The sequence below is a fragment of the Anolis sagrei genome, chromosome 6, assembly GCF_037176765.1.
Source record: "Anolis sagrei isolate rAnoSag1 chromosome 6, rAnoSag1.mat, whole genome shotgun sequence".
Taxonomy (NCBI): domain Eukaryota; kingdom Metazoa; phylum Chordata; class Lepidosauria; order Squamata; family Dactyloidae; genus Anolis; species Anolis sagrei.
Window position 1 is genome coordinate 39,388,870 of NC_090026.1, and position 16,367 is coordinate 39,405,236.

A 16,367-nucleotide genomic window follows, 5' to 3' on the forward strand; every position below is an offset into this window, starting at 1 on the left:
TGGGGAGTAAGGGAAAATTTAAATCTGCCCTGAATAGTGGGAATGAAAAGTCCTTGTAAGTGCTGGGACTTCCCTGGGAATACTTCAGAATGAGGAAGCCATCATGTGGATCTCCCCTACACCCTCAAAAGAAATGGAAAAGGCAGAAACAACATCAGGGCCCTTTTGATTTTTCCTGTCTGTACGGATGGTTCCTCAGATCACTTGGGAAAGCACACACTTAACGCTCCAACAAATATTCTCCCTGGAAGTGTTTGTGAGCTTCTCTGGGTCCTCCCATGCCATCCTACAGTATGCTTCTGGCTCAAGTGTAGTCAAAATATAGAATTCACTATTATTCACAGTTTCAGGTATCCACAGAGGGTGGAGAGTGGGTGGGATTAAGTCTTGGAAAATATTCTCAGAGAGTTCAGGGTTCATGCTGCTCACATAATGTGTTTCAAGATTTGAGCCTTACACTTGGAGGAAGAATTTTCAGTGGGCAGTGATGCCATCAGGACAGGACTTTGGGGCTCTGCTGAGCAGAATCATAGAATCACAAGAGTTGGAAGAGACCTCATGGACCATCCAGTCCAACCCCCTGCCAAGAAGCAGAAAAATTGCATTCAAAGCACCCCCGACAGATGGCCATCCAGCCTCTGTTTAAAAGCTTCCAAAGAAGGAGCCTCTACCACACTCTGGGGAAGAGAGTTCCACCGAACAGCTCTCACGAATAGAAGGAGAACCCCAAACACAGGGAGTCTGGCTCCCCATATCAAATTATTATTATTATTATTATTATTATTATTACTTTATTTGTACCCCGCTAGCATCTCCCAAGGGATTCGATGCGGCTTACACAGGCCGAAGCCCCAAAACACAATACCAACAGTACAATACCTAAAGCAAAATTAAAAACAGTTAAGCAGAAAAACAATAACAGTAACAATACAACAAGACACTATTAAAAAAATTGATGCCCATTATCCTCTAGACTTCTCACCCTGGGGTATTTCAATTAGGTGATGTGGTGATATTCATTACCATTGAAAGGGGAGAGAGTACCTCTTTAAGGCCAGTAGGTTTTGACAGTGCTGTATGACCTTACTGCACTTACACACTAATATGCAAACTCTTCAGATTGAGGTCTCACCAATACTGCAATGTAGCTAGCACCTTTTCTCACAAAGGCATTCATGGAAAGGTGAAGTGAAACTGTGCCAGAAACAGCTAGAGAGACTTGGGTTTCCTCTTTGTCTCACTAACAGTTTCTCCCCATTCTTCAATTCTCTTCTTGCTTGTTCATGACACCCCAAGATAATGTGACTACAGCTCATTCCAAATCAAAAGGCCCTTGAGACAAGTTCCCACCCAACAAGAAACTACTAATTCAATTCCCAAAACAGGAAAAATCAATTAAGATATGAAATAATTATGCAGATTATAAAAAATAGAAAAGAACTTGCCTTCAGACCAACACCAATGCAGCTTCAAGTCAACCAGATGGAGCACAGAAATAACGTTAGTTTTGCAGCCCATGTGGATTATGTAAATGCAGAAAATGGCAATCTCATAGAATCATAAAATTGGATGAGACAATAAGGGCTATATATGAGGGTTATCCGGAAAGTAAAGTTATAAGATTTTTTTTAAAAATACAAAGAATGAATATATTTTAATAAAATTTACAAGGATTGTAGCATAGGTATTACAATATTTTTCCACATAATCACCATTCAGTTCAATGCATTTTGTTGTTCGTAGGATGAGTTTTAGATGCCTGTGTCATAGAAGTTTCCCTACGTCTTTTTCAGCCAGTTAATCACTTCGATTTTCACTTTGTCATCATCAGAAAAGAGTTTTCCACCAAGTATTTCTTCAATTTAGTGAACAGATTATAGTCACTGGGTGCAAGATCGGGGCTGTGAGAGGAGTGGCTTAAAACATCACAACCAAATGAAGTCAATAACTCTTGTGTTGCATGAGCGGTGTGCAGATGTGCATTGTCATGAAGGAGACACAGTCCTGCCATAACCATCTCACGACGTTTGTTTTGAATAGCTCTGTGAAGTTTCTTCATGGTCTCACAATATATTCCATACCCATTTTGTCACATGCTATCTTGATATTAAGCCCTATCCATAAACTGAAATGATTTCGCGATGAATTGCAGCAGCGTTCATGCCCTTAGGATTCAGGTAGCATATAACAGTGCAAACATTGCACTTGGAGGGAAACGAAATGAAGACGCTCATCTCTAACCTTCACCACAATGCCAGTCGATGAGCTACTGATGACCGGCACTGCTCATTCACTTTTGCTGGCCTTCCAGTACACAGCAGTGATACCAACTTCCCCTGAGAAAATTCCCCACAAGATTTACATGCCTTGTAACCTTACTTTCCAGATAATCCTCGTAGTCCAGCATCCTAACATGGAGGAATACACAGTGACTTCACAATCGAGCTATCAATTAGTTTCCATTATGCCGTACACTACATTCACAAATATTTCCTTCAATTGAATAATTTTGCTCTCAAGAAATACCCCCACCCACAAAGCAGAATAAGGGAATAAAGTTAAGAGTCTAGATCAGAGAAGTAAAACTGAAAGCCCTGAGTGAGAATAAAAGCTGTGCATAGTATTAGCCAACCATTATCACCTATTGCCTCAAAATTACTAGGCTTATTTCTGAAACTAATTTAGAAACTCGGTTTTACAAAGTGAAATCTGAGAGTCTCACGATTGCACCTCAGATAGCAGTTTATCTGTCTGCATGTTAATTTTGTTGGTGCTGTATGTTATATTCAGCTGAAGATGTTATGTTGGTACAAAGTGAAGAATGGAATGAATGTTTTTGTGTTTCTGGTCCTTTCTCAGTGTCAACTTGAAATGGTCTGCAGAAACAGTCTTGACTGATAGATTTATCAGAAACAACAAGATAGCACTATCTGGATTAAAAACTCTGGATCAAGAAAGAAATATCAAAACTACATTGACTCAAAACAGTTTGTGCCATCGCGCTTGGGGGCTATTAGTCTTAATGAAGAAGGGATGGATGTGGCACCTTTCCCCCAAGGGATTGCTTCTTGCCCTCCTATAGGAAACTGGAACTCCCAAAAACCCCAAAAACTGTAAATAGCTCAAGATAAGTTTTATTTATCACAAAGTCATTTCTTCAAAGCAATGAGCTGGAAAACTTTAGAGGGGCGAAGGAAAACATACATTACAGTCTCAATTAGTCCTGGGTCCAAAGGGTTTGAAGCTGAGAAGCCTCACCAAGTTTCCTCTTTCCTCAGTGGCTGTGAATGCCGGAGCAAACCACAATCCCAGTTCAGATGGCCTATGTTTTGAAGACTCAGGATCTTCCTCTGGTGCCAAAAGAACTGGCTTGAAGGCACTTGGGATCTCCTCAATGTTATCCATGACGATCTGGACATAAAGCATGAATCCCAAGGGTAAAAAACCTCAGAACTGGTGCTAAGAGGTAACTTAAATCAGGATCCTTTAGAATCGTCTTTTACTCACGTCCATGTGGTATGAACTCTGATGGCAGAATGAAAAAAGGAAACTCTCCCCTCCTGCAGGAAGAGGTGGAGCCAAACAGTACTGATTGACAGCTACAAGCAACCAATCCATACAACTATACATAAGCAGGGTAAAAAGGGGCAGGATTAAGCATGAAACAACAGTTTAAATCTTACAACTAACAGTTCTATACATAGGTGGCGCCACTCGCACCGTCACACAGTTTAGACCTCATTCTATAAGGCAGAAGTATGTGTGCCGTTCCAGATGTTGTTGAACCATAGTTCCCAGAAGCACAGCCAACGGCGTGAGATCAGATCTGCAGTTTATCAATACCTGGAAAGCCATATAGTTATCCCCATACTTATTTTACAGTCCACTTAAGTTTGTCAAAGCAGCAAAAAAGCCCCTGATTGCCTGCCATTACTGCAGTTCTTGGATAAGCAAAGACAATTCTGACCACTTGCACACTCAGCCCTTTCCCTTGATGAAGACAAAGTACATTGGGCTGGCTGGCTGAGAAGGAAAGTGATTGACTATTTTCAGGTCCAAAGAGACACATTTCACAGCAATAGCTTTTCTTAATACCAGTCAAAGGTTAGTTTTGATCTGGTTTGGTGTTTCCACAGATCGAATGGGTTGGTTCTGGGGTTTTCCTTGAGACAGAACACAGTTCCATAAATGTCATGAAGCAGTTGTAAGTCATATAGAAACAAACTTTTACAATTCCAAAGGTAAAGATAAAGTACACAGAACAAAATGGCAAAAATAAATACCTTAAATACATATTTTTAAAATGCTGTTTCCATATTTTAGAAGAGCATTGTTTGACTGTGATGTGCAACACATACCAGCACTTCCTGGTTCCTCACTGCTGAGGACTATGATGATTACATTTCTATAATGCCCCAAAACATCATTTGAATAAAAACTGTACTGTCATTAGAGGTATAATCCCAAATTTTCCATACAAAACATTTTTGAATAGAGATCTGAGGCTATGCACCATCAAATTTTTACTCTTGTGTTATGACACAATAGCCTTTTCTTTCCCATCTCCAAATTCTGTTGGCAATTAGAAACCTATGTTAGGCTCAAATAGTCCTCACCCCTGATACAAGGCTATATTAAATAACAAGATTTTCAAAATAGCTCACAGTGGCTTAAATAAAGTATAAAGCAGCAGCAGCAAGGATTTGGGAGAAGTATTAATGAGTTATGTCTCAGCATTTGTTCCAATTCATTTAAAAACTGAATTCCTCTTATATTTTTGACATCTCAAAGTGGAAATGGGAGGAGAGATAATTTAGTTCTTAAATGAGACCCTTTTTGAAAAGGTCCTTTCCAGACCCCTGTTAATCATGGATAAATCTCTACTTTGCCTCAAACATTCTATTTTGAGGCAAAGGGGTATGAGTATGCAGTCATGGTGATTTCATTGCATGATTTTCTAGAGAAACAGATTATCTGGAATCATTTTAATCCGATTGCTAACCAGATTGTGTTAAGGACTGGTGAGATTAATTACATATTGTTTTTACCTTTGGCATTTGTCTGGTCACACATATCTTGGTCTCCAAATATCAAATTTTGACCTAGGCCTGTACTGGGGTTGTTCATTCAGGATAAACATTGACCCTTTTAATGCCCCGGCTTTCATGGGAGCAGCAATAATTTTTTTTGGAGCTTCCCAAAATCAGGAGGGCAGATATTTGTTTTTGCTCTGGGGTGCTGAAAGATCTATTTTCTATCAGACCACTGGGGGGGGGGGGTTCCCAGGCACCCCTTCCTGTCATTTTAGGCATTGAAGTTGTTTTGCTCTAGAGCAGTGGTTCTCAACCTGGGGTCCCCAGATGTTTTTGGCCTTCAACTCCCAGAAATCCTAACAGCTGGTATACTGGCTGGGATTTCTGGGAGTTGTATGCCAAAAACATCTGGAGACCCCAGGTTGAGAACCACTGCTCTAGAGGGGAGGCACTAAGTTGCAGGCAGGCTTTATGGAGGCTTCTTACTGGTTTCTACTCTAGAGGAGAGGCGTTCGGCTGTAGGCTGGCACATGCGCTTTCTGGGCCCACATATGACACAAGCATGCACTCTCTTTCCAAGGCAAGGAGACAAGTTCTCATTCTTACTCTAGAGGAGGTGTTCTGCTGCAGGGCTCTTTCTGTGCCTGCACACCACACACACACACACACACCTTCCAAGGCAAGGAGGCAGAGAGTGCCATATGCTCACAAAAATTATTTATTATTATTTATTTACAGCATTTATATACTGCTTTTCTCACCCCAAGGGGGACTCAAAGCGGCACCCGCTTGCTTTCATGTCAAGATAATTTTCCTACAGGGAAGGGCCTTCCTGTTACATACTCCTGAAGGTAACAAAAGTAACAAAAGTATCGATTTTTTTTCATGTCAGGAGTGACTTGAGAAACTGCAAGTCACTTCTGGTGTAAGAGAATGGGCCATCATGCCCAGGGGATGCCTGGATGTTTTACCATCCTGTGCGAGTCTTCTCTCATGTCCCTACATGAGAAGCCGGAAATGACAGACAGGAGTTTACCCTGCTCCCCTGATTTAAACCACCAACCTTTCGGTCAGCACACCTGTCGGCACAAGGGTTTAACCCATTGTGCCACTGGGGGCTGAAAGAATGGATGATACGAAAGGAAATGGTTCCATGCACAACTCTAGCATGTGCATGTCTCTACAGCAAGAGTAAAGAAAGTATGGGCTTCCAAGACTTTTGAAGCTACTAGAGCTGCCCAGCACCCTCCCAATCAAAAAGAAGTCTGAAGGTGAAATTGAAACTGATTTAACAATAATGTTGTGTGCCTTTGAGGCATTTCTAAATTATGGCAACTCTTATTACTGGGTTTTCTTAGCAAGATGTGTTCAAAGGGTGTTTGCCTTTCGCTTCCTCTAGTCTGACTATCTTAAAGTTGCCCAGTAGATTTCCATGGCTGAACTTTCCAGAGTTGCAGTCTATCATTGAAACCATTACACTGCTCTGGGCTTTCGCTACTTTCTGGGGGAAATTTTATTGCAATTCCTCTATTCTGGTTGGAAGGGACTGTTTTAAGACATTGACCAGAAAGTGAACCAGAAATTGACTATGAACTAAAAAAGGCAGAATATAAGGCTGAAAGGCAGAATATAAATATAGTTGTGAACATGAAAAACATTTCATACACTATAATACTTTTGTGTATCAAACTAGGAGATTTCTGAACAGAAGAGGGCAACCTAACATAAGAATTTCTCTGCAGTGTGAATTCTCCAAGTCCAGGAAACAATTATGATGAGATTGCAGATGGAACAGTACATCAAAATTCACTGCTGTTGAATTAAAATACAGCATTTTGTAATATTTTGAGCAACTGGTTTCAAATGATAATCATTTGTGAAGGGAAGTATGATTTTCCTTATGGTAAATTCAGACAAGCTTGTGCTTTGTCAACTTTTGTACAGCTTTTCTAAAACAGCCCAGTTTTTGGAAGTTGTTGGATAATATGAGGAGATAAGAAAAAAATATTAATGCCAGAACTTTGTCAATTTTATCAAGCAAAAATCTGAAACTGACCATTTTAAATTGCCCTATTTTCTTGGAAGATCACTTTGTTGAAGAGTTTTTGTCTCATGCAGGGGAGGCCAACTGACAATCTTCAGCTTTGTATTAGTCCCCAGAGGAGGTTTATCAGAGCTTGAACAAATTATTTTTGGATAACAGTTCCCAGAATCTGCCAGCCAGTATAGGAAATCCTGGAAGCTGCAGACCCAAAAGTAACTTTCACAGGCCCTTGGAGTTATAGTGCAAACAATAGTTTTTCTCCAAGCTCTAACTTCATCCAGATTGTCAAAAACCCTGCCAAGTTTTAACCAGGCATTTTGCTATCAGTTTTTTCCACTTCTAGGATACTCAACATGTTGTTATGCTGCTTTCCCATGCTCACTTAAAGGCAATTGTATAATAGAGTCCGACCATTTGATATCAGGTTGGATTACTCAGGATGTACTACTTGGGTCGTAGCATCCCCATTTTCATGGCCCATATAGAATATGGCCAACCCATATCTTAAAAGTTACATGTGTTGTTTTGAATTCTAGCTATATTCCTACATGGACACCCTGCAATAATGGAAGGGGAAGGAGGCAAACTTATTAAAACGTTTTAATACAGTGGTTCTTAACCTGTGGGTCCCCGGGTGTTTTGGCCATCAACTCCCAGAAATCCTAACAGCTGGTAAACTGGCTGGGATTTCTGGGAGTTGTAGGCCAAAACACCTGGGGATCCACAAGTTGAGAACCACTGTATTGAAAAGTTGGAACCTTTACAAGCCATTCATGACTTCATCCAAGCTGGAACGAAAGAGTGGGACTTGCCCTATTTCTTCCATTCTGAGGCAAACTTTTTCCCATATAAACATCTCTAAAATTGGGTGTATCTTGGTGTTACTGAAATTAGTGTTGCAATCGATGGCATCTTTGAATAAAAGAAATTTCCTATCTCAATGAAACCTTCTCCTGGTTTGCAATACTGTTCTAAATAACTCATGTTTTGGTGCTACTGTTGTTGTAGCCTAAGGACTGGTAGGATCAAAGTACAAAGGCTTTTTGATTAGCTGGCAGGGTGATATCATCTATCACTTGTCTCAGACACAACTTTTGCACTCCATATAACAAACTGCATAGATTGCAAGCAATGAGTTAAAGTAATATACCGCATATACTTGTGCATAAGTTTAGGGAAGGATTGGAGGCCAAAAATATGGATTTTTATATCATCTGTAAATACACCAAGGGCCATTTGTGTAAAGGGAAATGTGCTCAGGGGCCAACCACCCTGGCTAATATTTTCTTGCTCAAGCATTGAAAAAGGCCAGAAGAGATGCCACAGTGGTGATGGTAGAGAGGGTCAATGCTTCTTTTTGGTTCTCCCGGGATTGATTAAGCTTTCTCCTCTCAATCAGAAAGAAGGTGCTTTCTTTTTTGAATAAGATCAAGGAACTGTATTTATATAGGTCGGTGCTGTTCCATTATCTGGGCAGAGAGAGAAGGAGGGACACTAGAGAAAGAAGGATAGTCCGTTTTATGGGAGACGGGGAGGAGTTGAAGGAAGAAAACAATTTCCCCCAGTTTTGCTGGTTATTCCCCCTCTCCCCTTCCCATATCATGAACCATGGTTGTTTCCATGATGGGAACATGGATGGGGGATAACAGGAAAACAGGGGGAAATGGTTTTACTCCTTCGACCCACCCACCTCTTCACCCATGAAATGGACTATCCTTCTCACTCTAGTACCCCCCTAGTGCGGGCATGGGAAAACTTGGGCCTTCAGGTGTTTTGAACAAGCTGGCAAGCTGTTAGGATCTGTGGGAGTTGGAGTCCAAAACACCTGGAGGGCCCAAGCTTGACCATGCCTACTTGAGTGGCCTCTGCCCAGATAATGGAACAGTATCCATAGATAAGTTGACCCGAGTATTTGCAATATATTTTTAAACTGAAACTTTTAGACTTATACATGAGTATATACAGTAGGTGGATGTCCCAATGGCGCAGCAGATTAAACTGCTGAGCTGCTGAACTTGCTGACCAAAAGGTCAATGTTTTGAATCCAGGAAGCAGGGGGAATCTCCTGCTGTTAGCCCCAGCTTCTGCCAACACAGCAGTTCGAAAACATGCAAATATAAGTCGATAAATAGGTACCGCCCCAGCGGGAAGGTAAGAGCACTCCATGCAGTCATGCCGGCCACATGACCTTGGAGGCATCAACGGACAACGCTGACTCTTCAGCTTAGAAATGGAGATGAGCACCACCCCCCAGAGTTGGACACGATTAGACTTAATGTCAATGGGAAACCTTTACCTTTGATATGCAGTAGGTATTGTAATGTAATTTGGAGAAGAAAGAGGTGGAGACATACCACTTACATTTTAATAGTAAGTAGGAATCATATTACCTTGATGGAAATGCAAGAAGTTCTCTTTAAAGGATCCTTTGTGGCATTATTATACAAAATTTCACTGCAGATCAATTGCAAAATTGATTTAACAGGTTGTTAGATCTTATCCCCATCTAGCATATGGTGGAATTTGCAGCCATCTGGAAAGTGTCAGTTTGGTGAAGGTAACTTAAAACACCCAAAAAAAACCCACTTGTGACAGAGCCAACAAAAAAGAATGTGCTATTTGCTAATTAAATATTACAGTATTACATACCATTTATCAAATCTTTGTAATAGAATAATTAATTATTAACATAGTAGCAACTCGGTATGTTAGAAGTTTTCCCATTCAGTGATAACATAAACTGATTAAATCCAATCTAGCATTCCAATTTGTGCCAATCACTATTATTTGCACTTAAAAAAAGTGTGTCTACCAACAAGTCTATAAATGACATTTAAATTCCCACACAGGTTATATACTATTCATAATTTTCTGAAACAGAGGTGTAATAATTTAGCCAGATTTATCCTGCAGTGTGCATCTGTCAAAATATGTACCTGGCCCTCGGCATCACCTGTCCTCACCTTCTTTCCTCTTCATTCATTCTAAGTGCTCCCTCCTTCCTTGAGTTTTATAGCCCAGCTCTTATCATATTTCCATACAGAGCTTGGAAAAGTTACTTTCTGAGCTACAGTTCAAAGGATCCATGACCATGTTTTATCTTATATGTATAGAAAATTTTGGAAAAATTGCATTCATAACCTTTTTGAAAAGGAAAGTGGCAAATATGAATCTCTATTGACATCTGGAGACCACCTTTTGAAAACCACTAGTCAAAGAAAGGCATGACCTTGTTAGAAGTCAACCCTTTGAAAAAGTAATGTTTACAAGCATTCGTGTAATGGCATACAGGTAACTCAGCAGTTAAACTGATAAACCATGTCTTTGAACTGCCAGGGACAAAGAGATGCCATTGCACAAAAACATATACTTAGCGGAGTTTTGAAAATGTTTCTTTGAAGTTGAAGTTGAAATTGCAGTTGCCCACAATCTATACTCTTCCTTGAAACCTCTTAGTTTAAAAATATGCACTCAGAAACAAAAAAAAAAACCCCAAAATCTTCTTTAAAAGATAGCATATCTTGTTTACTCATAAACATCTTGTATTCATTTAGCATACAGACACATTTATAGATAGGATGTAGTTTCTCTGTGTTCAGAACAAAGGGGAATAATTCTTAGTCATTAGTCCATAGTCCAAAGTCTTTAAGTTTGCATCTTATAAAATTCCAAACTGTATAACTGTACTCACTGCTTCTCAAAGCAAGAATATAATAAACATAAGTCCAAAAGCATACTGCATCCACCTCCACTGATGTCTAACATTGAAATCCAAAAGCATACATATAACAAAATGAAGTCTTGAGTCTGAACATGCTCAGTACAATCACGTCTGTAGCTCCTCCCACACCAAAGAGGTACAGTCAAACTAGCAAATCAATAAATACATAGAATAAAGGTTAGCAAATACATTAACAAACAAATAGTGAAGGCATGGAAGGTTGCTATTTCCAACAGAAAAAGATATTTGAATTCCATACATATTATACAGAATCGTAACATTTGTCTTAAGAGTATGTGTATGAGTGCCTCCAAGTTGCTTGTCAACTCATGACAACAACCGAATCAATGTCATAGAATTTCAATGGGCAACATCCTGAGCTCTGAGGATTACCCGGGAAGAAATCCCACTGGAGCATTGCAGCGCACCCAAATACCTAGGAGTCACTCTGGACCGTTCTCTGACCTACAAGAAGCACTGCCTGAACATCAAACAAAAAGTGGGTGCTAGAAACAATATCATATGAAAGCTGACTGGCACAACCTGGAGATCACAACCAGACACAGTGAAGACATCTGCCCTTGCGCTATGCTACTCTGCTGCTGAGTACGCATGCCCAGTGTGGAACACATCTCACCACACTAAAACAGTAGATGTGGCTCTTAATGAGACATGCCGCATTATCACAGGGTGTCTGCGCCCTACACCACTGGAGAAATTACACTGCCTAGCCGGTATTGCACCACCTGACATTCGCCGGGAAGTAGCAGCCAATAGTGAAAGGACCAAGGCAGAGACATCTCCAGCTCATCCCTTGTTTGGGTATCAGCCAGCACATCAACGACTCAAATCAAGAAATAGTTTTCTTAGATCTACAGAGACACTCGCTGGAACACCTCAGCAAGTGAGAGTTCAAAAGTGGCAGACTCAAACCCAGCACCTCAATCCGTGGGTGATACCAGATGAGAGACTCCCTCCTGGGCACACAGAAGACTGGGCGACTTGGAAGGCGCTGAACAGACTGCGCTCTGGCACCACGAGATGCAGAGCCACCCTTAAGAAATGGGGCTACAAAGTCGAATCCATGACATGCGAGTGTAGAGAAGAGTAAACCACTGACCACCTGCTGCAATGCAACCTGAGTCCTGCCACATGCACGATGGAGGACCTTCTTGCGGCAACACCAGAGGCACTCCAAGTGGCCAGATACTGGTCAAAGGACATTTAATCAGCTACCAAGTTTGCAAAATTTGTGTGCTTTTTTATCTGTTTGTTTGTTTTGTTCTGTTAGAAATGTAATACAATGTTCTTGTTGCGGATGACACGATAAATAAAAATAAATAAATGGGCAACAAATATTCCAAGGTGCTTTTGCTAATATTTCCCTTGGAAATATAGTCTTCTTCTAAGGAGGGTTCATATTACGCATGTGCAGCATCAAGTGATGAACTATTATGGTCAAAGGCAGAACTTCCTGGTGAACTTGGATGTGCTCCAGCAAAATATGTTTGAAGGAAGGGAAGTGGTTCTCAATCTGGGGTCCCCAGATGTTTTTGGCCTACAACTCCCAGAAATCCCAGCCAGTTTACCAGCTATTAGGATTTCTGGGAGTTGAAGGCCAAAAACATCTGGGGACCCTAGGTTGAGAACCACTGATCTACATTGTTAATGCAGTTTGACACCTTTTAAACTGCCATGGCTCACTGCTATGGAATCTTAGAACTTGTAGTTTGGTGAGACACCAGCCATTTTGGCAGAGAAGGCAGTTTTGGCAGACAATTCTATCATTCTTAATATATATGGGGGAGGGGGAGAAATAGAGCAAACCTTCCATGGCTATTAGGGCTACCGATGCCAGATTCGATGACCAGCATGGCCAGTAACTGCACTTGTTGGGGTTTCTAGGAGTTCTATTCCAAATAAATGGAATTCTCTCAAGCTTTGGAATGTGCTCTTCCCAGAGTTGGTCTTACTATTGACTATGGCATGCTAAATGTTATTCAAAGAAGCATACGGAAACTATGGCAAGTCAGGCTGCAGCTACAGTTCTCAACATGTCCCCCTTTTATGTAACAGTGTAGGAGTGTGTGAATCACATGTCAGATTGTGCATTGTCTAGCCCGAGGGGGTGGGCGGGACACTGTTGGAAAGGTAAATGGAGTATGTCTTATGTGAGATTTTCATGAACCATTTCATTTCTGCCAGGTGTTGTGTCTTCATCTTTGAAACTCAGACAGGTAGCAGAGACTGTATACGGAGATGACAGAGCCTTAAATGGAGTGGATCAAGGAAGTGCATACAAGCTGAGACTGGAGGGAAGACATGGGGAAGGGACAAGCCCTGCCATATGGCAGAATGAATCACCTCACTCAGGTGGCAAATGCACAAGGGGATGAGGAGAAAGCAAATGAGCAATGGAAGGGTTGAAGGATTGGACCTGAAAAATGTTTGAAACCCAAATTCATTTCTGTGTTCCTTGGTAAGGCTGGGAGACTCTGGAAACTGTAGTCTAAAGAGTAATTGTGACCGGATCTATATTGCCATATAGTCCAGCTTCTGAATCCAGATAATCTGATTTGAACTGGATTATATGAGTCTTCACTGTTATATAATCCATTTCAAAGCAGATAATCTGGATTCTGACACCAAATTATATGGCAATGTAGATGGAGTATGTGTGTGTCATAAAATTCTTTCTTTCTTTCTCTCTCTCTCTCTCTCTCTCTATATATATATATATATATAGGGCCAAATCTATACAAATAAAAATGTAATGTTCGTTTGTGGGATTAATATAACTAAAAAAACTACTGGATGAATTGACACCAAATTTGGACACAATACACCTATCAGGCCAACAAGTGACCATCACTCATAAAAACACTGAAAAACACAATAGAAGATACTTAAAAAGCCAAAACACAAAAATATTACGTGTGCGCAAAACCACTTTTATATATGCAAACACACATATATACACATATACACACACATATACACACACAAAGCACATATACACAGACTGAGCCGCAGCAACGTGTGGCAGGGGACAGCTAGTACATAACAGATTTCAAAATCATTGACAACTAAAAAGTATGCCAACTTCCCACACCAAGATTGCTGAAAAATAATGGTCATGGTTAGAACATCAGGAATGACGTTTTGTGTAAAATGGCGTAGGATCTTGTTTCTTATTATTCTCTGAACACATGCTGAGCCACTTCTTAGGCTTAGCATATGTGCAGAGGCACTTAGCATCTTAATTCTATGTGCAACTTCATGAGCCATTGTGGTACCTTGTTCTACCTTTTCTAAAGATGATTCCATAAGCCTGAAATCTCTCTCTCTTTCCCATAGTTTAAAAGTGACTTTTTGAAATACAGAATCTCCCAGGCACATTGACCAGTGACATGCTCATAGGTAGAATGTGAGAGTGTTGGACTAGTACACAAATACACTGCTTCACTACAGTTTGCACTATCATTGATAATGGGCACATACTGAGTTGAGCACCTTTGATATCGCATCTGTCTTCATCTATGCCAGAGTTTCTCAAACTGTGCTCCTCCAGATGTTTTGGACTTTAGCTCCCACAATTTCAAACAGCTGGTAAACTGGCTGGGATTTCTGGGAACTGAAGTATAAAACACCTAGAGGACCACAGTTTGAGAAACAGTGATCTATGCAATTGTGCCAATTCACCAATTCGTTGTCCCATGTTCATATTTCTGTAAGGTAAAGGTAAAGGTTTTCCACTGATATTAAGTCCAGTCGTGTCCGACTCTGGGGATTGGTGCTCATCTCCATTTCTAAGCCGAAGAGCCGGCATTGTCCATAGACACCTCCAAGGTCATGTGGCCAGCATGACTGCATGGCGCACCATTACCTTCCCGCCAGAGCAGTACCTATTGAGCTACTCACATTCGCATGTTTTCGAACTGCTAGGTTGGCAGAAGCTGGGGCTGACAGCGGAAGCTCATGCCGTTCCCCGGATTCGAACCTGTGACCTTTCGGTCAACAATTTTAGCAGCTCAGTGGTTTAACCCACTGCGCCATACTTCCGTATACCCATGGAACCTGCCTTCCCACTCTAACAGCGTACCAGATTTAGCACGAGACAATTTAAATAATGAAGCTATACTGGGTAACTGTCTAGTTTTAATCTGCATGACGTACACCGTGGATATGTCCCCCCCCCCCCCCCCCCCGTTGGTAGTGGAAATGCCCATGAAACTATCAGTTCATCTTGCCTTTGTCATGCAGATTCTACCACTGTGGCTTTTAGAGCTATGTGTGTGACACCATCAATAATAGATTAATTTGTATCTTACATTGTGGCTTGAATTCCTCGTAACTTATTTTCAGGGAAGACTCCAAAGACAATGAATACCTCATTGGCTCAGTTTTAGCAAGAAGTATTACAACAGAATGGACTTACATTCAAACACCATCACTATTTCCTGCATTCTATACAATCTTCTGTGGTCTACAATTAGCCACATGGATATGGATGTTTTCTATGAGTAAGATTGTGACTGGGAGAGAGATTTGCTTTATTTAACTTCCTTTACTTAGTTGTGCAAAGATTTGATGAGATGTGGCCCAATGAAATAATATAATACTCTAATACTATATGCAACATGAAGCCTGCACCAGACAGAACCTGATTTTATTTTCTGCATCTATCTCCTCTCCCATTTTATTTTCAAATGTCAACTTCATGACTTCAAGATCAAGTCAGCCCTTTCTCCCTGGTCTCATTTGGAAACATCTTGGACTGATAAAATGATCTGAAGGTATTGAAAGCTTGGGTCTGTTTTGTAACTTTTTGTAACTTTGAATTAGCCTATTAAAATCATTAATTAAATACATCAGCACGTCAACGACTTAAATAATAATAATAATAATACTTTATTTATACCCCGCTACCATCTCCCAAGGGACTTGATGCGGCTTACATGAGGCCGAGCCCACAGTACATCAGTAAAAAACAATAACAGTAATACATAACAATAAAATAAAACTCATATAACAGAAAATAAACAGCAAACATTAACAGTAACACAACGATGTTTAAAAACCTATGGCTGGGCCAGATGTGATAATTAAAATTGTAAAATAATGCTGAGCGTGACCAGGTGAAATATAACTAAGATAAAATTTTCAGAGACATTCCTAGATCACTAATAAAGTGTATTGAGGGACATATTGCTGGGAGTTTCTTTATTCTGAGAAGGCACACTGGAACAACCATGTTTTCAGGCTCCTCCTAAAGACTGCCAGAGTTGGGGCATGCTTGATATCCTTGAGGAGTGAGTTCCAGAGTCGAGGGGCCACGACCGAGAAAGCCCTCTCCCTCGTCCCCACCAATCGCGCCTGCGAAGGAGGTGGGAGCGTGAGCAGGGCCTCTCCAGATGATCGAAGAGATCGTGTGGGTTCGTACACAGAAATGCGGTCACACAGGTAGGGGGCCCCAAAGAAATAGTTTTCTAAGATCTACAGAGACACTCGCTGGAACACCTCAGCAAGCGAGAGTCCAAAAGTGGCAGGCTCAAACCCAGAACCTCAA